Here is a 24,444-nt window from a genome sequence, read left to right as displayed (position 1 = left end):
CTTACTTGTACACACGCCCTCTTCTGCGATATGTATTCTATGTTGGTTTATAGTGACCTGGGTGTGATTTAAGACAGATATTGTGCGATTAAAATGCGGTTTTTATATTTTAATGCCAGTTTGTCATCAGAAGGTAAGCAATTACATGTTTTCGTTCTCAAAGTGTGTAAGCGGTTTCAAGAGACTGGTTCGATAAAGAATAAAGCAGGTAGAGAAAGAAAGAAGGCTACAACTCCTCAGACTGATAGAAGAATTGTTAGAATCGCCCTAAATAACAGGAAATAAACGGCTGTTAACATCAACAAGGAGCTTGTCAACACCGGAGTGACAGTGTCCGATCGGACGGTTCGACGACGACTGGTAAACGCGGGGTTAAGAGCCAGAATACCAGGTAAAAAGCCATTTCTGAATGTCTCACAGCGTCAGAAACGTCTGCAGGGGCCAAAGAACATTGTAAATGGACCATTGAACAATGGAGAAATGTTGTATGGAGCGATGAGACACGCATATCCATCTTTGGCAGCGACGGTGTCTGCTACGTTCGACGACGACCTGGAGAGGACTGGTTGCCAGAGGGTACAGTACCCACCATGAAGCCTCCTCTGAGTGTTATGGTGGGGGGCTGCGTGTCCAGAGATGCAGGTGGTCGGCTGCAGGTAATTGAAGAAACAGTTAATGCTGAAAAGTACATCAAGGAAGTCCTTCAGCCTAAACTCATTCCTTCGGCACGTGATGTATTTAGTGAAGGGACACCGTTTATTTTAAGATGGAGCCCCATGCCATACAGCTAAAAAATGTCTCTCTTGGTTCAAGGACAAAAATGTCCAGCTATTGAATTGGCCAGGAAACAGCCCAGATCTCAATCCTATTGAGAATCTCTGGGCTCGGCTCAAAAGAGCGGTGTCAAAACAGCGGGCTTCACACAAGCAGGAACTCATTGCAGCCATCATCACATCATGGCTTCATATCATCACACCATCTGATTTACACAAACTGGTAGATAGCATGCCAAGTAGATGCCAGGCAGTCATCAAGGCCGAGGGCTATCCAACTGAGCATTAACATTTAGTGTTAGATATGAAAATAGGACAAATCAATGGCTTCATATCATCACGCCATCTGATTTACACAAACTGGTAGATAGCATGCCAAGTAGATGCCAGGCAGTCATCAAGGCCGAGGGCTATCCAACTGAGTATTAACATTTAGTGTTAGATATGAAAATAGGACAAATCAATGGCTTTTCTCCCACAGTCATCTGAGTGACAATAGTGTCCAATTTGTTGACAAATGAACAAATTTCCAGCAAATATTGAGTTTCTATATGAGATTTTATTTCTACTGAAAAACTTTACTGTGAAATCAAAAACATTCATGAAATTTGTATTTGTATTGGCAAAATGCTAAAAATTCATAAATCTTGGGGTTGTTGCCTCAATTTTGGCCACTAGTGTATAGAGTTCCTCAGTATATTTATATGTTGTCCCCCGTCACCTTTTTCATCTCTCCTTACAAGTATGCCTTGTATCTTAACTTAAACATGGTAGTAAGTAGCATATTAAACCCTTTTATAATGGGTAGTGTAGAATCGCTGCATATTTCAGGGTTATGCGCTCCTGAGGACTCATTAGTGCTGCGCTCCTCAGGCGAAACCTGGTTGTGATCTCGTATAATATGGGGCTAGCCGGTCTCACCTACCAGTTTGGGTCACAAACCCTTTTTCGTTTGCTTTGATGTTTTACTCATTGTTTATTACGTTTACACCCCAAATCTCTCCTAATCCTGGAGATCAAACCTATGAAAGCAATTTATGAATGATCGTAACACCTCTATAAAGGGTAATTATCATCTCCTTCATAAATATACATTTATATGTATAAATACATATGTGGTCAATGCATAGTACTGGCACATGACTTATCACTCTCCAGGACCTTACAAAGCACCAGGAACATTCATAACAAGCGGAGGTGAAGCGATTCTGGCAAATTAATAGGAAAGGATTCTTTACAGTTAGAGCAGTCAGACTGTGGAATGCCAACCACAAGATATAGTAATGGCAGATAGTATAACAGCATTTATAGAAGGGCTGGATACTTTTTTAACAAAACATGACATTGTGGGTTATAAATAATCTAGTAATAGAAAATGTATAACTTTGGAGATAGACCAAGGACATTAAAGTTAAAACTTTTTCAACCTATGTAACTATGCAAGTATGCAGAATGCACATTAGGAAAATGCTTGAAATGCAATTCCCTATAATATTATTTTACAAGTAATTTCCTCTTAATTTTCCGCTTTGTAAAGTGCTAGTTATAAGCCCAATCTATGGATCTAAAAAGTGCAAAACACTCCTGAAACACTTGTACGTATGTTCTATAATCTTTATTTCTTATGGTGCCTAAGGGAAGCCGTAATGATAAGACTCCTGCTTGGTAACAAGTGCAGTTATTTGCCTCCATAATGAAAGTGAATTACCAATGATGAAAGGGTTAATACTTGGACCCTGCATCAGTAATAGCCCTTGTAGTAACCATGACAACTATTGTGAGGGCATAAACAAGTGTCATAAAGAAGATTCCATAAAAGAATGCCGCGCTGCCATGATCAGCGCCATTACTGATGATGCGCCTGAGGACCTTGAGCTTGACCACCCCACGTAATGTGCCAATGTTGGTGTAATTTGGAGGTTCTAGCAGGGAAAGGGGTTGTCTTCTTAGACACCCCGGGGGGAAGGGAAGGTAACAGAGGGGGGGTCCCCAAAACAGGATCCCCTTCTGTTACTATGTACAAAGAGCTGCTCTTCTTTGGGAGTTCATGGATGGATCCTTGACTTTAATGGGTGATAAATTGGGAGGGGGAGGGGATACTCATCCTATTAGGGGTTATCCATAATGAGCAACCCCTGTAACCAAGTACCCAACATCTTGAGAGACGGAGCTGGATCTGTAAGGGAGAAGTGGTAGATCCACCTGGGAAATCAGATCAACTAAATTCGTTCCAGCAATAAATGTGGTGACAGATATCGCAGCCAGATCTCTCCCACATCCAGTTTATCACATTAATAGTCTATATTTGTTATGTCGTTCTCTGTAAATATGTAGAAATTCTAAAACTCCGTCATATATCGGCACTAACTCTCTAAGCCCAAGGGAAGGGCAGCCCTCCAGCCATGGTTCCCTAGAGGTTTCCTCCACAGGGGGTTTTCCTCTCCTGAGCGCTGGAGGGTGACTCTTCGTGAGTCGAGGGTTGTGCCATTTTCGGTGTCATGTAAATTTAAATAAAGTTGAGAACGTTTGACACCTAATTGCAATGATTTGTGTATTTATTTTGTATGTGTCTGATTCATTTTGTTTGGGAGTCGGGGTCCATCACACATCACTGAGTCATACATCTGGACATCTGTCGCCAGAAGCTTTGCTCCAGGGGTTGCCCCTGCTCTGGGGAGTTTGATGGAGCAGAGAAGACAAGAATTACAGAACTCATCCTCAGAATAAGGACTTCTATTACAGTACTACAAGCAGCTTCCTCGCCTCATTCACACAGTGAGTATTTTGGGCACTAATTTACATCAGTATTTGTAAGCTGAAAACCAGAGGGGAACAAACACAGTGAAAAATAGTAACTGAAACACTTTCACCTCTTCTGTTTTGGATCCACTCCTGGCGTCTGCTAACAAATACTGATGCAAAATATCGCCATGGAAGTTCCCTAAATTCTTACTGACTGATTTGACTGTTTGAGTAGCAGTCAAGCAACAGAGGTTGCAAGCGTTAAAGGAGTTTTCTGGTATCAAAAACCCCTGTCCCCCTTGCCATTTTTCTCTATCCTGAACCTGTGCTTCCTGCCCTGATCTCAGACTGTCTGACCTAGTCCTTGTCTTCGCTCTCCTGAGTCTGGTACCCTGGTACCTCCGGAATGCTGCTGCAGTCCCGGGAACTGCACTGAAGTGGTACCTGGTGTCTACCGGCGGCCCAGTCTATCCTCACCACCAGAGGTTCTAGTGGAGACCAGTAGACGCCTAGTCACAACCCTCCCGTGGGGCAGTGGGTCCATATCCACCAGGGTTACACCCACATAGCAAATGTGGTACCAATATTCAAGAAGGGGATAACATCTGAGCCTGGAATTTATAGGTCGGTAAGTTTAACTTGTACTGTGGGCAACAACTTTGAGGGTTTTCTAAGAGATACTAACCTGGAGCACCCCAATAAGAATAACCTAAACATATGATTATGAGGGATCTGTCCTGCAAACTAATCTGAAAAGATTCTATGGGGAGGTAAGTTCAGGTTGGACCAGGGAAACTTAGTGGATGTTGTCTATCTGGACTTTTCAAAGGCATTTGATACGGTGCCATACAACAGGCTGGTACATAAAAATGTTCAATATATTATATGGTAAACTTGCTCCACGAAAGAACAAGTCCTTGTGTGGTCGATGGAAAAATCAAGGAAAAGATCAGTGATGCGGTCGTTACCTCTTGACAGCTCCATTTCGTACTTGTTCTCTAGTCCCTCCATGGCCACGGTGATAAAAAATTCCCTGAAAAGCTCATTATTCTAATAAAAAAATACAAAGTAAGGAGCTGACACAAAGGAGAGCAGACAGCTCGTATGTCGGAATAAGCAATTGCAGTTACCGTAATTTTCTCAAAGAAGGTGCCATTAATCACTATGTCGTACGCCGAGCAGCCGCCTCCACCTGTAGGACAAAGTGCACCAGGACTTAGATACTTTGCGGTGCCGACTCAATCCATTGACCTTAGTAGGGCTGCTATGAATAAGTGGTATAAGTTCTTAAAGGGGAATCCAAGTAGTGGACAATCCCTCTAAGTCCCAAATCTAAACCAAAAAAGTTCAAAAGTCAACAACAAGATGTCAAACTTTTGTCCGCAGACTGGAAGTGGACCTACCAGAACCTGTGGAGATGGCACCTTTGACCATTGAGGATTAGTAAGTTGTAATACTTGCTATTTTAACCCCTTTAAGGATATCTCTGGACTATCCCTTTAAAAAGAGAAGCACTGTATTAAAAAAAAACGTACTATTATCAACTTCAACGTGGGGCTCTCCAAGGCTCATGGGGACTCGATAGCCGGAGGGATCATCAGATTCCAGGATGCTGACTAACTCCTGCTCCGTCAGGTCCGGGGCCGCTGGGATCTAGTTCGACTTGCAGATGTTAATAAAGATTTTGGTATTTTTGGATGTGCGAGTTTTAATGCTGAAACCTAACACAGAAATAAAAACAAAAAGTGAACAAAAACACAATAAAATCGGCAAAAGCCAAGCAGCATTTACATGTAATCAACTGCATAAGAAATTATGTGACCCCCCACGTTGGTTGCATCATGTGACCGTTGCAGTCAATAAGACCCCACTGTGGTATCTGTCACATAATATGCACAAAGTAATCTGGATAATAATCAGAGGACGCCCATCTCACCCGGCTGGGGTCTGATCTCTGCTTTCTGGTAAGTTCGGTATTCTGCTCTGCATCTCCTGTTTGGCCTGAAATGAGGCAACAAGTGAGAATCAGTGAGTAACATGAACAGGATGGTTCTGCAAACTGATTTTTCCTGCACCAAAATAGTACAACTGTGAGGGGTCTAAAGCCAACAATACACATTAGGTAAATGTTGGAGACTGCCGCGCCCCCAGCGGCTGACGGAGGAGACATTCACCCGGTGATTGCTGGCCTCTCCAATTCATCTTTCGTACCTTCATCAGCATCTGTTCATACAGCGCTTCCTCCATGTTTGTGTTCATTTCTGCAGACAGCAGCGACTTGTCAGACGCCATTTTTTCGGTCAAAGACAGAAGCTCATGAATCTTGTTTTATAAGAGAAAACCTGAAAAATGAAAATATGTATTAATCTTCTCCACAGACGACAAGGGGAGAGTGCGGGAGCCTGACAGCCGACGACATGAGGGGGTGCGGGAGCCTGACAGCCCTCGACACGAGGGGGTGCGGGAGCCTGGCAGCCCACGACAAGAGGGGGTGCGGGAGCCTGGCAGCCCACGACACGAGGGGGGGAGGCGCGGGAGCCCGACAGCCCACGGCACGAGGGGGTGCGGGAGCCTGGCAGCCCACGACAAGAGGGGGTGCGGGAGCCTGGCAGCCCACGACAAGAGGGGGTGCGGGAGCCTGGCAGCCCACGACAAGAGGGGGTGCGGGAGCCTGACAGCCCACGACACGAGGGGGTGCGGGAGCCTGACAGCCCACGACACGAGGGGGTGCGGGAGCCTGACAGCCCACGACAAGACGGGGGGCGGGAGCCTGACAGCCCTCGACGCGAGGGGGTGCGGGAGCCTGGCAGCCCACGACACGAGGGGGTGCGGGAGCATGGCAGCCCACGACACGAGGGGGTGCGGGAGCCTGACAGCCCACGACACGAGGGGGTGCGGGAGCCCGACAGCCCACGACAGGAGGGGGTGCGGGAGCCTGGCAGCCCACGACACGAGGGGGTGCGGGAGCCTGGCAGCCCACGACACGAGGGGGTGCGGGACCCTGACAGGCCACGACACGAGGGGGTGCGGGAGCCTGGCAGCCCACGACACGAGGGGGTGCGGGAGCCTGAAAGCCCTCGACACGAGGGGGTGCGGGAGCCTGACAGCCCACGACACGAAGGGGTGCGGGAGCCTGGCAGCCCACGACACGAGGGGGTGCGGGAGCCTGCAGCCCACGACACCAGGGGGTGCGGGAGCCTGACAGCCCACGACACGAGGGGATGCGGGAGCCTGGCAGCCCACGACACGAGGGGGTGCGGGAGCCTGGCAGCCCACGACACGAGGGGGTGCGGGAGCCTGGCAGCCCACGACACGAGGGGGTGCGGGAGCCTGACAGCCCACGACATGAAGGGTGCGGGAGCCTGACAGCCCACGACACGAGGGGGCGCGGGAGCCCGACAGCCCACGACACGAGGGGTGCGGGAGCCAGACAGCCCACGACACGAGGGGGTGCGGGAGCCTGACAGCCCACGACATGAAGGGGTGCGGGAGCCTGACAGCCCACGACACGAGGGGGTGCGAGACCCTGACAATATTGGGAGTGGGATTCTGCACACCTACAGCTAGCTACTTATTGTACTGAATGTAGTAATCACCTTGGCACATTCCCATCTTCTTACCTGTAGTACAGACGCCAAACACCACTACTCTGACTGCAATCACCCAGCTACAGGGTCACCACGCCCCAGCAACAAGGGAGTGTCTAGATTGGAGTTGATTTCTTGAGGGGGAGGAGTGATTTCATGGAATCATGACGTCACCGGAAGGGGCGGGGCCTTCTCAGTCCAGTGGACACTATTCCACCTGCTGCTGCAGCAGTGCGCACATTGTGCCGGGACAGGAGGACTGGTGATGAGGAGCTCGTGTTCTGCGTTGTGCTGTGAGGACTGAGGCGGGGAGAACACAATATTAATTATAATAATTTTTTTAGGCTGTGTGCCCACTATGCTTTTTTTAAGCGTTTCCGTGGTGGCAATTCCGCTGCAGAAACGCTTAAAAACGCTTGATAGAAGGCCTGCCATGTTCCCCAATGATAATCCGCATGTGCTGTGCACATGCTGTGTAAATTTCCGCTGCGGATTATCATTGCGGAAAAATCCGCTGCACTACCAATTATTTTGCGGAAGCACGGCGCTTTCGCCGCCATTGACTTGCATTAGAACACATGGAATCCGAATCACTGCATCTGTACATGCAGAATCCATGCGCTTCAATGTGCGGATGGTACCCGGGTTTGGAGAAGAGGAGACTGTCCTCCGGACTCGGGTACCATAGAACCTGTAAAAAAAGAATAAAATAAAAAATAAATATTATACTTACCTTCTGATGGCCCCCGGTGTCTTTATCCGATGCGTCCTGGCTTGCCGGCAGCTCGCGATGGTCTGAAAAGGACCTGCCGTGACGTCATTTAGTCATGTGACGGGTCACGCGACCGCTGACGTCGGCAGGCCATCAGAATGTAATTATATATTTATTTTTTACCATTCTTTTATGGTCACACTATATAAATCCATGCCGGTTGCATGTATTTATATAGTGTGACCAAGTTGTCAAGCACTTTCCAAGTGATGCTAAAATCGCTTGGAAAGCGCTTGTCAACCCGCATGCGGAAATGCAAGTGAAGAACGCTTCACATCAGCAAGTCCCAGGCAGGAAAAAAGCATGTACAATCCGCATGCGTTTTTTCTGCCAGGTAGATGCGGAAACGCTCAAAAAAAATCCGGAGCATTTCTGCATCGTGGGCACATAGCCTTACATTAATTGCATGACTCAATATTGAGCACACGTAACCATCTATACACAGCTGGAGGCCGCACGTAGCCATCTATACACAGCAGGAGGCCGCACGTAGCCATCTATACACAGCGGGAGGCCGCGCGTGTAATGGGTCTGGGAGGCGGAACCTCTGAGCTACTATACAAGGGGGCGGTCCTTGTAAGGGAGCGGGTGGCGACCAGGGTAGACGGGCAGGCAGTCACAGCAGGTGACTGGGACAGTCTCTGAATGAACGGACAGGAGGTCACGGCAAGTGACCGGGGCAGTCTCTGGATGAACGGGCAGGAGGTCACGGCAAGTGACCGGGGCAGTCTCTGGGTAAAGGATTGGTACGACCTGTGGCGGCAGATGATAGACGTGAGCTCCCAGGTGAGCAGGCGAGAGTCACTGGATAATCGGGTGGTCACAGCATGTGACGGCGGAGCCTCCAGGAAGACCAACAGACAGGTAGCAGATGAGCGCTCCCAGGTGAGCGGGCAGGAGTCTCTGGACAGGCGGGTGGTCACAGCACGTGACGGCAGAGCCTCCTGGTAGGCTAGCAGACAGGCAGCAGATGAGCGCTCCCAGGTGAGCGGGCAAGCTGGTCCTTAGACAGACTGACAGGAGTTGGAAGGCAGACCGTCGGACCTCAGGCAAGCAGGCAGGTAGAAGATGTGCGCTCCCAGGTGAGCGGGCAAGCTGGTCCTTAGACAGACTGACAGAAGTTGGAAGGCAGACCGTCGGACCTCAGGCTAGCAGGCAGGTAGCAGGATATCAGGCAGGAATTAGACAGCAGACTGGCAGGAATCTGGCAGGTATCTGGCAGGTAACTGGCAACGGGACCTGAGGGCTGAAGCAGAGTAGTGAACAGTGCTACAACATTGCTCGGGCACCTCCATTTTGGAGGAGGTGCCTTATATATGGGAGGTCCTCCGGCAATTGGCCGGGGACTCCTTAGGACGGCGCGTGCGGTCCCTTTAAGAGAAGGGGAGCGCGCGCGCCCTAAGCACACTGCCGGGGAAGGAGCGCGTGCCGGAAGCAGCGGGGAGAGCAGCGCTGGAGGATGCCGCGCCAGGAGCGGGGAGGTGAGAGGGACGGCGTCTCTGCCTAGAACGGGGCAGAGACGCCGATGCTACAGTACCCCCCCCTTTAGGCCCCCTCTTTTTTTGGCCAGAAAGAAATTTCTCAAGGAGAAGCGGGGCGTTGATGTTCTCCCTGGGTTCCCAAGTTCTCTCCTCAGGACCAAACCCCTTCCAATCTACCAGAAAAAAGGTTTTTCCTCTTACCCTCTTGGAGGCCAGAATACTCTCTACCTCAAAGATGTCATCAGCGGAAACCGGAGCAGGAGGGGCACCTGGATTTTTGGAAAAAAAGTTAAAGACAACGGGTTTGAGGAGAGATACGTGGAAGGAGTTGGGGATCCGTAGGGTGGCCGGGAGTTTTAATTTGTAGGCCACAGGGTTAATTTGCCTGAGGACTTCGAAGGGGCCAATGAATCGAGGACCCAACTTGTAGGAGGGTACTTTGAGCCGCACATGTTTGGATGAGAGCCAAACCTTGTCTCCCGGACGGAATTGGGGCGGATCCAGACGTCTCTTATCAGCATATCTCTTCATCCGCTCAGAGGAGAGAAGAAGAGCGGACCTGGTGCTCTCCCAAATAGTAGAAAATTCGCTGACAAGAGACTCCGCAGCAGGGTTGTCCACAGAAACGGAGACAGGAAGTGGAATCCGGGGATGTTGGCCACCGACTATAAAGAACGGGGATTTGGAAGAGGACTCGCTCTCATGGTTGTTATAAGAGAACTCGGCCCATGGTAGGAGATCCACCCAGTCCGAGTGGTGAGCATCAACGAAGTGCCGGAGGTAGCTGGACAAGATCTGATTGATCCGCTCCACTTGACCATTGGACTGAGGGTGGTAAGCGGAGGAGAAATCCAGGGTAATGTCCAGCAGCTTACATGTGGCTCTCCAGAAGCGAGAGGTGAAGTGAACCCCACGATCCGACACGATGTGGAGGGGCAGACCATGGAGACGGAAGATGTGGCGGATAAAGTCTTTAGCCAGCTCGGGTGCAGACGGAAGACCAGGCAGGGGAATGAAGTGGGCCATCTTAGAAAAACGGTCAGCGACAACCCAAATGACAGTACAACCGGCAGAAACTGGAAGGTCGGTGATAAAGTCCATAGCGATGTGTTGCCAAGGAGCAGCAGGTACGGGAAGGGGCAGGAGATGGCCGGCAGGTAGATGTCGGGGAACTTTGTTACGGGCACAGGATGAACAGGCCGCGACGAAGTCTACCACGTCCTTACACAGGGTAGGCCACCAGTAATGCCGGGTAATAAGTTGAAAGGTCTTCTTTTGGCCAGCATGGCCAGCTAGTTTAGAAGAATGTCCCCAGCGACGAACCCTCTCCCGATCTGGCACAGCTACGAACGTCTTACCGGGTGGAAGACGAGTCAGATCCAAGGGGGCCACATTCATCACCTTGGAGGAGTCGATGATGTGCGTAGGTTCCTCCTCTTGATCGGAGGACAGGAAGGACCGGGACAAGGCATCAGCTTTGACGTTCTTGTCCGCCGAACGGAAATGAAGAATGAAGTCGAAGCGGGCAAAAAACAACGACCACCGGGCCTGGCGAGGATTGAGTCTCTGGGCATTTTGGAGATATGCCAGGTTTTTGTGATCCGTGTAGATAATTACCGGGTAGAGAGCCCCTTCAAGCAGATAGCGCCACTCTCCCAGTGCCAATTTGATGGCTAGCAATTCCCGGTCTCCAATGGAGTAGTTGCGCTCCGACGAGGAGAAGATTTTGGAGAAGAAGCCGCACGTTACCATTCTCCCAGTAGAAGACTTCTGGGTGAGCACCGCTCTGGCTCCGGAGGAGGAGGCATCAACCTCCAGGTAGAATTGTTTATTACAGTCTGGACGGTGCAGGACGGGAGTAGAGGCGAAGGCTTTCTTTAGGGAAAGGAAGGCCTCCTCGGCTTCAGGCGACCATGTCCTGGGGTTAGCCCCCTTACGGGTAAGTGCAGATATGGGAGCAGTCCGAGACGAGAAGTGTGGGATGAAAAGACGATAATAATTAGCGAAGCCCAGGAATCGCTGTATCGCCTTCAAACCTTCAGGACGAGGCCATTTTAGAACGGAAGAGAGCTTCTCGGGATCCATTTGCAGACCTGTTTGGGAGATGACATAGCCCAAGAACGGAAGGGAGGTCTGATTGAAGAGGCACTTCTCGTATTTGGCGTAAAGGTGGTTCTGCCGAAGCCTAAGCAGGACCTGACGAACATCCCTCCGGTGTGTGGGGAGATCCGGAGAGAAGACCAAGATATCGTCCAGGTATACCACTACGCAGGAGTACAGGAGGTCACGGAAGATGTCGTTGACTAGTTCCTGAAAGACAGCGGGAGCATTACAGAGACCGAAGGGCATCACAAGGTACTCGTAGTGACCGTCCCGGGTATTGAATGCTGTCTTCCACTCGTCTCCTTGATGGATACGGACCAGATTATACGCTCCTCGTAGATCCAGCTTGGAGAAGATCCTGGCGCCCTTGAGACGGTCAAACAATTCGGAGATGAGTGGCAGGGGATATTAGTTTTTTACCGTGATGAGATTGAGTCCTCTGTAGTCAATACAGGGACGTAGCGAGCCGTCTTTCTTTTTGACAAAGAAGAATCCGGCTCCAGCCGGGGAGGTAGATTTTCGGATAAATCCCCTAGCCAGATTCTCTTCAATGTACTCAGACATGGCTCGGGTCTCGGCTGCAGACAACGGGTAGATACGCCCACGGGGAGGAGTGGTGCCAGGTACCAGGTCGATCGGGCAATCGTATGGCCTATGGGGTGGCAACGTCTCAGCTTCCTTCTTACCGAAGACGTCCGCATAGGGCCAGTAGGGAGCCGGGAGACCAGGTAAGTTAGCTGGAGTAGGCTGAGGGCGAAGTGGACGGACCGGGACCAGGCAGGTCCTATGGCAGTCAGGACTCCATCGGAGTACTCCACCGGACCGCCAGTTCAATACGGGTTCATGTGTCTGGAGCCAAGGTAGACCTAGCAACAGGTAGTGAGAAAGTCCGGACAGCACATGGAATGAGATCTCCTCAGAGTGCAGCATTCCCACCTGCAGGGTTATGGGTTCGGTGACGAGCAGGATGGTCTCCGAGAGAAGTCTTCCATCCACGGAGGCGACTGACAATGGTTCAGCCAGGGACTTGGTGGGAATATGGTATCTCTCTACCAGAGACTGGGAGATGAGGTTTCCAGCAGCTCCAGAATCCAGATGGGCGAGTTCAAAGAGACGGTTTTCTCCCCAAGCAATAGAGACCGGTAAGGTCAGAGACGGAGAGGGCTTACTTTTGTCTAGGACGACCTCTCCGAGTGGTCCTAGACACTGGCGTTTCCCGGCTTTTCCGGGCAGGAACGGATGAAGTGCTTCATACTGCCACAATAGAAACAGCTTCCCTCGGCTCGGCGAGATTCTTGGCGAGAACCGACCATCTTGGTCTGGTCGACCTGCATAGGCTCAGGAGAGTGTAGCTGAGGAGAGACGGAGGGAGTGACGGGTTTCTGAAAAGTAGGAGCTAGACGTGGAAACCTCCTCTCACGGGTGACCTCTTTGGCACGCTCCTGGAACCGCAGGTCAATCCGGGTGGCAAGAGTTATTAGGTCATCGAGAGTGGTAGGAATATCCCGACCGGCAAGTTCATCTTTTATACGGCCGGACAGACCCTCCCAGAAGACGGAAACCAGAGCGTCATTATCCCAGGCCAGCTCCGAGGCAAGGGTACGGAACCGTATGGCATATTGGCCCACGGTGAGACTTCCCTGACGGAGGCGCAGCAGAGATGATGCGGATGAGGTCTTCCGTCCGGGTTCGTCGAAGACTTTCCGGAAAGCCGTGAGAAAGGCAGGCAAGTCGGACACCAGGGGGTCTCCTCTCTCCCATAGAGGATTTAGCCAGGCCAGGGCCTCTCCGGTGAGATGGGACATGATGAAGGCAATTTTGGCCCTGTCGGAGTTAAACTGGTGAGACAGGAGTTCAAAGTGCAGGGTGCACTGATTTATGAAGCCCCGAGCCTGGGCGGAGTCGTCTCCGAAACGAGGAGGTGCAGAAAGCCGGGGTCCGGGTGTAGGATACCATGTTATTAGTTGGCAGTGGAGCTGCCGGATTGCGAGTCATGGCACTGGCGGTGGTTGCAGGCAGAGCAGTCAGAGTGTCCAGGCGAGAATTGACATTCCGCAGGTGACCCAGGATGGACTCCTGTTGGGACCTCTGACGGGAAAGTTCATGACACAGGTCCGAGAGCGAGGGAGCTTGGGTGCCACCGGGTTCCATGGCCCGAGCAAACTGTAACGGGTCTGGGAGGCGGAACCTCTGAGCTACTATACAAGGGGGCGGTCCTTGTAAGGGAGCGGGTGGTGACCAGGGTAGACGGGCAGGCAGTCACAGCAGGTGACTGGGACAGTCTCTGAATGAACGGACAGGAGGTCACGGCAAGTGACCGGGGCAGTCTCTGGATGAATGGGCAGGAGGTCACGGCAAGTGACCGGGGCAGTCTCTGGGTAAAGGATTGGTACGACCTGTGGCGGCAGATGATGGACGTGAGCTCCCAGGTGAGCAGGCGAGAGTCTCTGGATAATCGGGTGGTCACAGCATGTGACGGCGGAGCCTCCAGGAAGACCAACAGACAGGTAGCAGATGAGCGCTCCCAGGTGAGCGGGCAGGAGTCTCTGGACAGGCGGGTGGTCACAGCACGTGACGGCAGAGCCTCCTGGTAGGCTAGCAGACAGGCAGCAGATGAGCGCTCCCAGGTGAGCGGGCAAGCTGGTCCTTAGACAGACTGACAGGAGTTGGAAGGCAGACCGTCGGACCTCAGGCAAGCAGGCAGGTAGAAGATGTGCGCTCCCAGGTGAGCGGGCAAGCTGGTCCTTAGACAGACTGACAGAAGTTGGAAGGCAGACCGTCGGACCTCAGGCTAGCAGGCAGGTAGCAGGATATCAGGCAGGAATTAGACAGCAGACTGGCAGGAATCTGGCAGGTATCTGGCAGGTAACTGGCAACGGGACCTGAGGGCTGAAGCAGAGTAGTGAACAGTGCTACAACATTGCTCGGGCACCTCCATTTTGGAGGAAGTGCCTTATATATGGGAGGTCCTCCGGCAATTGGCCGGGGACTCCTTAGGATGGCGCGCGCGGTCCCTTTAAGAGAGGGGGAGCGCGCGCGCGCGCGCCCTAAGCACACTACCGGGGAAGGAGCGCGTGCCGGAAGCAGCGGGGAGAGCAGCGCTGGAGGACGCCGCGCCAGGAGCGGGGAGGTGAGAGGGACGGCGTCTCTGCCTAGAACGGGGCAGAGACGCCGATGCTACAGCACGTAGCCATCTATACACAGCAGGAGGCCGCACGTAGCCATCTATACACAGCAGGAGGCCGCACGTAGCCATCTATACACAGCGGGAGGCCGCACGTAGCCATCTATACACAGCGGGAGGCCGCACGTAGCCATCTATACACAGCGGGAGGCCGCACATAGCCATCTATACACAGCGGGAGGCCGCACGTAGCCATCTATACACAGCGGGAGGCCGCACGGCGCCATCTATACACAGCGGGAGGCCGCACGGCGCCATCTATACACAGCGGGAGGCCGCACGGCGCCATCTATACACAGCGGGAGGCCGCACGGCGCCATCTATACACAGCGGGAGGCCACACGGCGCCACCTATACACAGCGGGAGGCCCACAGCGCCCCCCCCAGAGAGAGCAGGAGGCCGCACGGCGCAATCTATACACAGCAGGAGGCCGCACAGCGCCCCCCCCCCACAGAGACAGCAGGAGGCCGCACGGCACCATCTATACTCAGCAGGAGGCTGCACGGCGCCCCCGACCCCAAAGACAGCAGGAGGCCGCAGGGCGCCATCTATACTCAGCAGGAGGCCGTACGGCGTCACCTATACACAGCGGGAGGCCACACGGCGCCACCTATACACAGCGGGAGGCCGCACGGCGCCACCTATACACAGCGGGAGGCCGCACAGCGCCACCTATACACAGCGGGAGGCAGCACGGCGCCACCTATACACAGCGGGAGGCCGCACGGCGCCACCTATACACAGCGGGAGGCCGCACGGCGCCACCTATGCACAGCGGGCGGCGCCACCTATACACAGCGGGAGGCCGCACGGCGCCACCTATACACAGCGGGAGGCCCCACGGCGCCACCTATAAACAGCGGAAGGCCGCACGATGCCATCTATACACAGGGGGCCGCACAATGCCATCTATACACAGCGGGAGGCCGCACGGCGCCATCTATACACAGCGGGAGGCTGCACAGCGCCATATATACACAGCGGGAGGCTGCACGGCGCGCCCCCCCCCAGAGACAGCAGTAGGCCGCACGGCGCCATCTATACACAGCGGGAGGCCGCACGGCGCCCCCCCCCCCAAGACAGCAGGAGGCCGCACGGCGCCATCTATACACAGCGGGAGGCCGCACGGCGCCCCCCCAGAGACAGCAGGAGGCCGCACGGCGCCATCTATACTCAGCAGGAAGCCGCACGCAGTCACGCACACACAAACATATACAGACATATACATACACGCATAAACACATTTGAAGCACAAAAATACATATAAACAGACATCACACAATGACATCTGCCTGCACACACACACACATACATACATATACATACACACACACACACTCACCATCCCCCGACTCGGCTCCAGCTCTTTTCCGGTGCAGCACTGCAGGCCGGGTGCGCACTGCGTGACGTCACAGCTAGGAGACACGGCCGCGCACAGGGCCGTGTCTCCTAGCAGTGACGCGGCCGGGCCAGCACAGGGAAGTTAACTGCTGCAGTGCTGGCCCGGCCGAAGAAGAAGCAGCGGCTGTGTGCCGCTGCTGGGGGAGCGATCCTGGGCCCCCCCCCCACTGCCTGCCGGTATGTGCCGTGGCGCAGCACATATAATGAGGACAATCTGGCCATAGACACCCCGGAGCCCCGGGCCCCCTGGAGGTTCGGGGCCCCGGGCGGTAGCCCAGATCGTCCTCATTATAATCCACCTATGGTTATATACATGTAACACTCACTACCCCCTATTCCTGTGTATTGCTGTAGTATATAACCTATACTCGTTATCCATCATTATAAATTAAGAAGATTTTCCACTTTATCCGATATATCTACACTCAATCAGTAGATGTCTGCTGAAGAGGCAATACACATGAACGTCTCCACATCATCCTCCCCGACTGTATCTATATGTGCCCCGTGACCCCCGATCAAGTGTCTCCATCACGTGCTCGCAGCATCACAGGTCACATAGTTTCCTCGTAGCGTTGGTGCGCGTTGTGTATCGCGCCGCGCCTCCTCAGCACCCATTGGTTGGTGGAGACATACCTCCATCCTGATTGGCTATAGTTGGCCGTTTAACTCTTAGCTCTTTCCGAATGATGCCACCCCCTGACGAAGACAAGAAGCCGAAACATACATCGGGTGGACGCCAATCAGGAGTGGGATCTGCATCTGCTATAGTGTGAGTACAATGCACATGTGGTCACCTTTTTTAAAAACGCTTAAAGTGGATACAAATACATATCTGTCAACAGCACATATGCCCAAGTCAGTGCACTACTCTCTACAGGATTCACACCGACATCCAAATAATAAGGGACCAGCCCTTGTATATATACATATACAGGTGCATCTCACTAAAATAGAATATCATCAAAAAGTTAATTTATTTCAGTTCTTCAATACAAAAAAGTGAAACTCGTATAGCCATAATCATCAGCATTAACAGAAATAAACAATAACTGTTTGATTATATTCTAATTTAGTGAGAAACACCTGTATTTGTTCACATATGAGATATATAATTTATGTAGATTTATTCTTTGGAGGCACTTGCACTTTATGTAAAGTTTATGATAATTAAACAATCATATGTACAGATATATCTAACTAATGATATGTATATATATTTTTATATACTGGATTAATTTGTGGCTTGATTCTCTGTATTATCCCTTTGCTGTTCTAATCATGATCCATTCCCACTGGTGTTAATTGTAATTCCTGTCTCGACGTCCCCTTTGCGTATAGTTTTTAATTCCCCCCTTTTTTTGCATTTCCTCCTCTTCCACCTGGTTATCAATATAATAATTATTAGCATCACCCACATGCCTGGACTCTTCTGGTCGATGTCTCCTTTCTGCTATACACTAGAGTGGTATACTATGTGCACAGATACATGGAGTGCCATATACTTCTCAGGAGGTGCGCAGCGTCCACCTCCTCACCGCACAGGCCCACAAGCTCCTCTCCGGCAGGAAGAAGATGCATTCAGGCGGCTCCTACCACTGCAGCAGACGGCAGTGCACAAGTATACAGGGTGCAGTGTGGATGTGTCTGCACCACTGGGATGTGGCCGACCTGCATGTATACATATGCCCCTCTGCAGGGCGGACTGGCCCACCGGAGGATCGGGAAAACCCCCGGGTCCTGATGGCCCCGCCCCCTAACCCCTCTGGGCCCTGTACAGAGAACAGAGGGCCCCCCCCCGGTTCGCAGCACTGCCGATATGATTAGTGATGGGCCCTCTGCCTCCTCTGCGCAGCGACACTGCCGGCGCGTGCGCAGGAGGTCAGTCTCAGGGTGATGACGTCATTGCCCTGGGACTGCTTCCTGTGCGCGCTGTGGAGTACGGACCCTGCGTCGCTCCAGGCAGCGGCTGCAGCTCATCTCGACGCGTCAGTATGAAACGGGGAGGGAGGAAGGGATAGGGGGGAGGAAGGGATAGGGGGGAGGAAGGGATAGGGGGGAGGGGTGACTGGGAGGACCCCTGGCCGGGGCTGGCAGTAAATACTGCTGGACAATGGGCATGATTATCATCATGCCCATTGCCCAGCATGTCCTGCTGCCAGCCTCTGGTTACTGGTACTATGCCCAGCAGCATGTACTACCACCAGTGGCTGGCAGGACATAGTGGGTGGGCGTGATAGTACCAAGGAGGCTGGCAGGACATACTAGGCATGAATCATGCCCAGCATGTCCTGCCAGCCACTGGTGGTACCATCATGCATGCCCATTGCCCAGCCACTGGTGGTGTGGTACTATCATGCTACTACTAACACCAGTGGCTGGCTGGCAGGACATGCCATGTGAGCTTGAATGCTAATACCACAGAGGCTGGCAGTACATACTGGGCAATGGGCATGATAGTACCAGCAGTAGACTGACTAGGCGGTCTCCAGGGCTCCGTCTCCCCTTCTCGCTGCTGTTAGGCTGGGTTAACATTGCGTTTATGCTGTGCGTTACAACGCATCCGTTGTAAATCAGCGCAGACGCAATGTACCGTAGACTTGCATTGCAAAAATAAGCATGTGTTTGAAAGTATGCATTATTTGCAACGCACAGCAAAACATGGTCGGCGGCTGGAGGCCAGCTGAGCACTTCTCTGACAACTGGGTTCTAGTGTTATTCTGTGCCTGCTCATCTCTGTCAGCCGGCATATTTGTCTGATGGCAAAGATGTAGCTCAGCTGGAGACAGAAGATCTGTGAATTACGTCAGAGCAAGGGTTTTGTTTTTAATTAAAGATGGAGTCCCTACATGTGTTTTGTGTTTTATTTTTATTAAAAAAAAATTCTGTGTTGTGTTTTTTTCTGTTTACTAGAAATTCATGGTGGCCATGTCTAGTTTGGCGTGACGCCATGAATTTCAGGCTTAGTGCCAGCTGATAATACAAAGCTGGTATTAACTCCATTATTACCCAGCGTGCCACCCCCCACCAGGGCCGTTGGAAGAGCCGGATAAAGTGCCTGGAAATGGCGCTACGATGAATGCGCAAATTCCAGGGGTGTCTGCAGGCTGCCATTTTCAGTGTGGGGGGCCCAGAATGCTTGGGCCTTACCATGCTGAGAATCCCAGCCCCCAGCCCCCCCGATCAAAATATGGCGGGAGCCCACGCATTTTTTTTTTAAATTATTTTTTTAAATAATTTAAAAAAACCATTGGGCTTTCCTGACTTTTGATCGCCAGTCAAGGTAAAACCAGGCAGATAAAGCAGACAGCTACGGGCTGCCACCTCTATCTGCGCTGAGAATCAAAAATTCTGCAGAGCGCTATGTCATTTTTGTTTTATTATTTATTTATTTTCACACTTCTATATGTGTGACTGTCCCAACAGCTAATCACAGACGCTGACACAGAGAATGGGCGTCTGTGACTGGCTGCTTGAGTAACCTGAAAGCTGCCCATACATAGTACCATACTAGAATGTATGGGCTGATTGTACATTACTCAAACAGCCAATCACAGAAGCCCATCCTCTTTGACAGCATCTGCGATTGACTGTTGGGTCTGTCACATATGAAAGTGTGAAAAGAAAATTTTAAAAATGAATTTTTGATTCTCACCGCAGATAAAGCAGACAGCTACGTACTGCCACCCCCAGCTGCCTGGCTTTACCTTGGCTGGCGATCAAAAGAGAGAGAAGCCGAATATTTGTTTTAAACTTAACTTTTTTTTTTCCCGCCATATGTTGATCGCCAGCCAGATAAAACAAGGCAGCTGGAGGCTGGGATTCGCAGCATGGTAAGGCCCAAGCGTTCTTGGCCCTCCACGCTGAAAATCGCAGCCCACAGCCACCCCTGAAAATGGCGCATTCATCATGGCACCATTTCCAGGTGCTTTACCCGGCTCTTCCAGCGGCCCTGGGGGTGAGTGGCACCCTGGGTAAAAATAGGGTTAGTACCAGGCCAGCTTTGCCTTATCAGCTGGTACTAAGCCCGAAATTCATGGTTTCACGCCAAATTAGACATAACCACCATCAATTTCTAGTAAACAGAAAAAAAAAGACAGAATTTTTTTTTTTTTTATTATTATTAAAAATAAAACACATTTAGGGACTACATCTTTAATAAAGAAAAATCCTCACTCCCAACGGAATCCATAGGTCTTCTGTCTTCATCTCTCTTAGATCTTTGCCATCAGACAAATATGTCTGCTGACAGATGAGCAGGCACAGAATGACACTGGAGCACTGTTACTGTGTAGTGCAGTGCTATGTTTCTTTTTTTGTCATTTCATGCAGTGTAGAAATCTTGGGAAAAGTGTGGATTGTGCTCTGGAAGTGATCAGTTATAGCTAACTATGTTATTTTCTGCAGAGATAAGTCCTGTATAGAAGATATGATATATCGGTCTGCAGTTAAAGAACTTCACCTAGAGACATCACTGGTGAGTATGTGTATTACCTATACACACACACTGACACTATATACAAAGCTGTGCATAATGTCACTGGTGATCCCTGTATTACCTGTACACTGACACCATACACAGAGCTCCTGTGTATAATGTCACTGGTGATCACTATATTACCTGTACACTGACACTATATACAGAGCTCCTGTGTATAATGTCACTGGTGATCACTATATTACCTGTACACTCACACTATATACAGAGCTCCTGTGCATAATGTCACTGGTGATCACTATATTACCTGTACACTGACACTATATACAGAGCTCCTATGCATAATGTCACTGGTGATCACTATATTACCTGTACACTGACACTATATACAGAGCTCCTATGCATAATGTCACTGGTGATCACTATATTACCTGTACACTGACACTATATACAGAGCTCCTGTGTATAATGTCACTGGTGATCCCTGTATTTCCTGTACACTGACACTATATACAGAGCTCCTATGTATAATGTCACTGGTGATCACTGTATTACCTGTACACTGACACTATATACAGAGCTCCTGTGTATAATGTCACTGATGATCACTGTATTACCTCTACACTGACACTATACACAGAGCTCCTGTGTATAATGTCACTGATAATCTCTATATTATCTGTACACTGACTCTATATACAGAGCTTTTTTACATTTTCATTATCAGTCACTATCTGGTGCCATTATGTGCCATGGTCATGGCGTGGCGGTATTTGTCCCTTGTATGTGGTATTATTCAGACAGTCACTATGTTGTGCTAATATGTGGTCTTCTCATGGTGTGGCAGTATATATACCTTGTACTTGGTAGTATTTGATCACTATGTGGTGGTATGTGTTCTGGTCATGGTGTGGCGGTATTTCTCTCTTCTATATGGTATTATTAGTCTAGGTAAAGTGGATAGTTGTCAGTCATTTGTTTTTTCGGATATTAAGAATGGAAACATTCTTTATTTGCAATACATATTAAATACTTGGATGTTTAACCTCTCCCTGTGTTGTGACTACTACACAGCAGCAGAGATTTATTGGTTAATAAAGTTGATTCATTTTGAAAGAGTTTGTGGACTTATGTTATTCCTATATACGGTAACTGCATGGTGCTGGTGGGCCCCAAGATTGATTTTTTCCTGGTGGGCCCCAGGTACTCCAGTCCGGCGCTGGTCCCAGTTACCTCCTCATCTGTCCTGCTGTCGGCTGGGAGTCCTGTACAGTGCAGCATGTAGTGTGATGTGAATGCCACACTATGGAGATGCTGCTCCTACTACTGCCAAGTGAGGCTCTCACCTCCCCAGTATGGTGCCCTCAGGAGCTCCCACAGGGCATCACAGGCCTTAGTATGAAGCAATTCCACAAGTCTTCTAGTATTGCTTCATACTAAGGCCTTTGATGCCCTGTGAGAGCTCCCTGAGGAGGTGAGAGCCTCACCTCATAGGGCCCCATGATCTCTATGTACGATCCCTGACTGGGCCCCATGATCTCTATGTACGCCGCTGACTCGGCCCCATGATCTCTATGTACGCCGCTGACTGGGCCCCATGATCTCTTTGTACGCCGCTGACTGGGCCCCATGATCTCTATGTGCACCGCTGACTGGGCCCCATGATCTCTATGTACACCGCTGACTGGGCCCCATGATCTCTATGTACGCCGCTGACTGGGCCCCATGATCTCTATGTACGCCGCTGACTGGACCCCATGATCTCTATGTACGCCGCTGACTAGGCCCCATGATCTCTATGTACTCCGCTGACTAGGCCCCATGATCTCTATGTACTCCGCTGACTGGGTCCCATGATCTCTATGTACGCCGCTGAGGGGGCCCCATGATCTCTATGTACACCCCTAACCTGATTGGCCCCATGATCTCTATGTACGCCGCTGACTGGGCCCCATGATCTCTATGCACGGCTCTGACTGGGCCCCATAATCTCTGATCTCTCATGATGTTTTTTTTTTATTAAAGATGGAGTCCCTAAATGTATTTTGTGTTTTATTTTTACTGTGTAGTGCGGCACTATGTTGCATTTTGTCATTTCATGCAGTGTAGAAATCTTAGGAAAAGTGTGGCTTGTGCTCTGGAAGTGATCAGTTATAGCTAACTATGTTATTTTCTGCAGCGATAAGTCCTGCATAGAAGATGTGATATATCGGTCTGCAGATAAAGAACTTCACCTAGAGACATCACTGGTGAGTATGTGTATTACCTATACACACACACTGACACTATATACAGAGCTCCTGTGCATAATGTCACTGGTGATCACTGTATTACCTGTACACTGACACTATATACAGAGCTCCTGTGTATTATGTCACTGGTGATCACTGTATTACCTGTACACTATATACAGAGCTCCTGTGTATAATATCAATGGTCATCATTGCATTACCTGTACACTGACACTATATACAGAGCTTCTGTGTATAATGTCACTGGTGATGACTGTATAACCTGTACACTATATACAGAGCTCCTGTGCATAATGTCACTGGTGATCACTGTATAACCTGTACACTGACCCAATATACTGAGCTTTTTTACATTTTTATTATTTTAGCATTATTTGTCACTATGTGGTGGCATTATGTGCTTTGGTCATGACATGACGATATTTGTCCCTTCTATGTGGTATTATTCAGTCACTATGTGGTGGTAATATGTGGTCTCATGGTGTGTCAGTATTTATACCTTGTATCTGGTAGCATTTGATCACTATGTGGTGGTAATATGTGCTTTGGTCATGGTGTGGCGGTATTTGTGCCTTGTATGTGGCATTATTTGGGCACTATGTGGTGGTAACATGTGATCTGGTCACGGTGTGGTGGTATTTCTGCCTTCTATCTGGTAATATTGGTCTTGGTAGAGTGGATTGTGGTTGGTCATTTGTTTTATCTGATATCAATAAGGGGAAACCTCTTTATTTCCAATAGATATTAAATACTTGGATGTTTAACCCCTCCCTGCCCTGTGACTATTACACAGCAGCAGAGATGCAGTTACAGAGGTTCACCAGAGAAAGCAAGTTGGCATTTGGTGAGATTTTCACCTCTGTATTTATAAGACAAAACCAGGAGTGGGTGAGAAATGCATAAAACATGACCTCGGATTGCTCCACTCCTGGTTTTGTCTTATAAATACAGAGGTAAAAATCTCACCAAATACTCAAAGTGCCACAATTCTTCTGACAGTGCGGATTCCACCAATAAATAAGTGATCCCCTTCCCAACCTGTGCATCGCTGATAACTTGTTTTCACCAATAAAAACCCTTTAATGCAAACTACAGTAATTGTACATCGCAGTTCTGGTGAGGGCACAGTGATGGGCAGGAGCCGCCAATATAATGGGTATAACGGCTAACAGGTATTTGCAAATAGCTGAAGGGTGGGTGGGCCCGGGTGGGCCCCTGGAGTAAATGTCCCTGGTGGGCCCCAGACACCCCAGCCCCTGATTTGTCATGCACGGACCCGAAGCGACTGTGCACTGCGATACACACATCCTGTTGAAATTTCTGCTGGCGTTTACAAGCCCCAACCCCCCCTGGGCCCGGTCGCAGTGACTGCCACTGCGACCGCGGACATTACGCCCCTGGCTACGTGAATCATATGTCCCATTTTGGTGCTCCTCACCATTTGCATGGCACAGTCATGCATGCTTCTCTATCACCATAGCATGCTGCAAACAATCAGGATGGCTTCTGCTACATCTCTATATAAAAAGATAGTACATCTGTATTTCTATGATACGTAGAGTGGATGGAAATCATACATCTTGCTAATATTTATTATATTACATTCATCTGATGCTCTGTAGTAACAATGTAAATTAAATTGGCGACTTAGTGCAGTACTATTACTATTAGTAAATGTGGGACCTTGTGTTCCACAGAATATCTGAATAT

General features: G+C 50.2%; 1 long non-coding RNA gene across 2 annotated transcripts in view; it reads right to left on the bottom strand.

Annotated features, from left to right (window-relative positions):
- Window positions 1–4,483: 4,483 nt before the first annotated feature.
- Window positions 4,484–24,444, bottom strand: part of LOC141203156 (uncharacterized) — a 43,824-nt gene continuing 23,863 nt past the window's right edge. For both annotated transcript variants that reach the window (XR_012274293.1, XR_012274292.1), the window contains exons 2-6: window positions 5,727–5,857; window positions 5,452–5,516; window positions 5,051–5,236; window positions 4,646–4,707; window positions 4,484–4,565 (exon numbers count right to left, since the gene is read on the bottom strand). This is a non-coding gene — a long non-coding RNA (uncharacterized lncRNA). The remainder of the gene's footprint in view (window positions 4,566–4,645; window positions 4,708–5,050; window positions 5,237–5,451; window positions 5,517–5,726; window positions 5,858–24,444) is intronic.

The sequence above is a fragment of the Phyllobates terribilis genome, unplaced genomic scaffold, assembly GCF_046119375.1.
Source record: "Phyllobates terribilis strain yellow unplaced genomic scaffold, ASM4611937v1 Scaffold_124__1_contigs__length_5142088, whole genome shotgun sequence".
Classification (NCBI taxonomy): Eukaryota; Metazoa; Chordata; class Amphibia; order Anura; family Dendrobatidae; genus Phyllobates; species Phyllobates terribilis.
The sequence above is the reverse complement of the archived record's forward strand: the minus strand, read 5'-3'. Positions and strand labels throughout refer to the sequence as shown.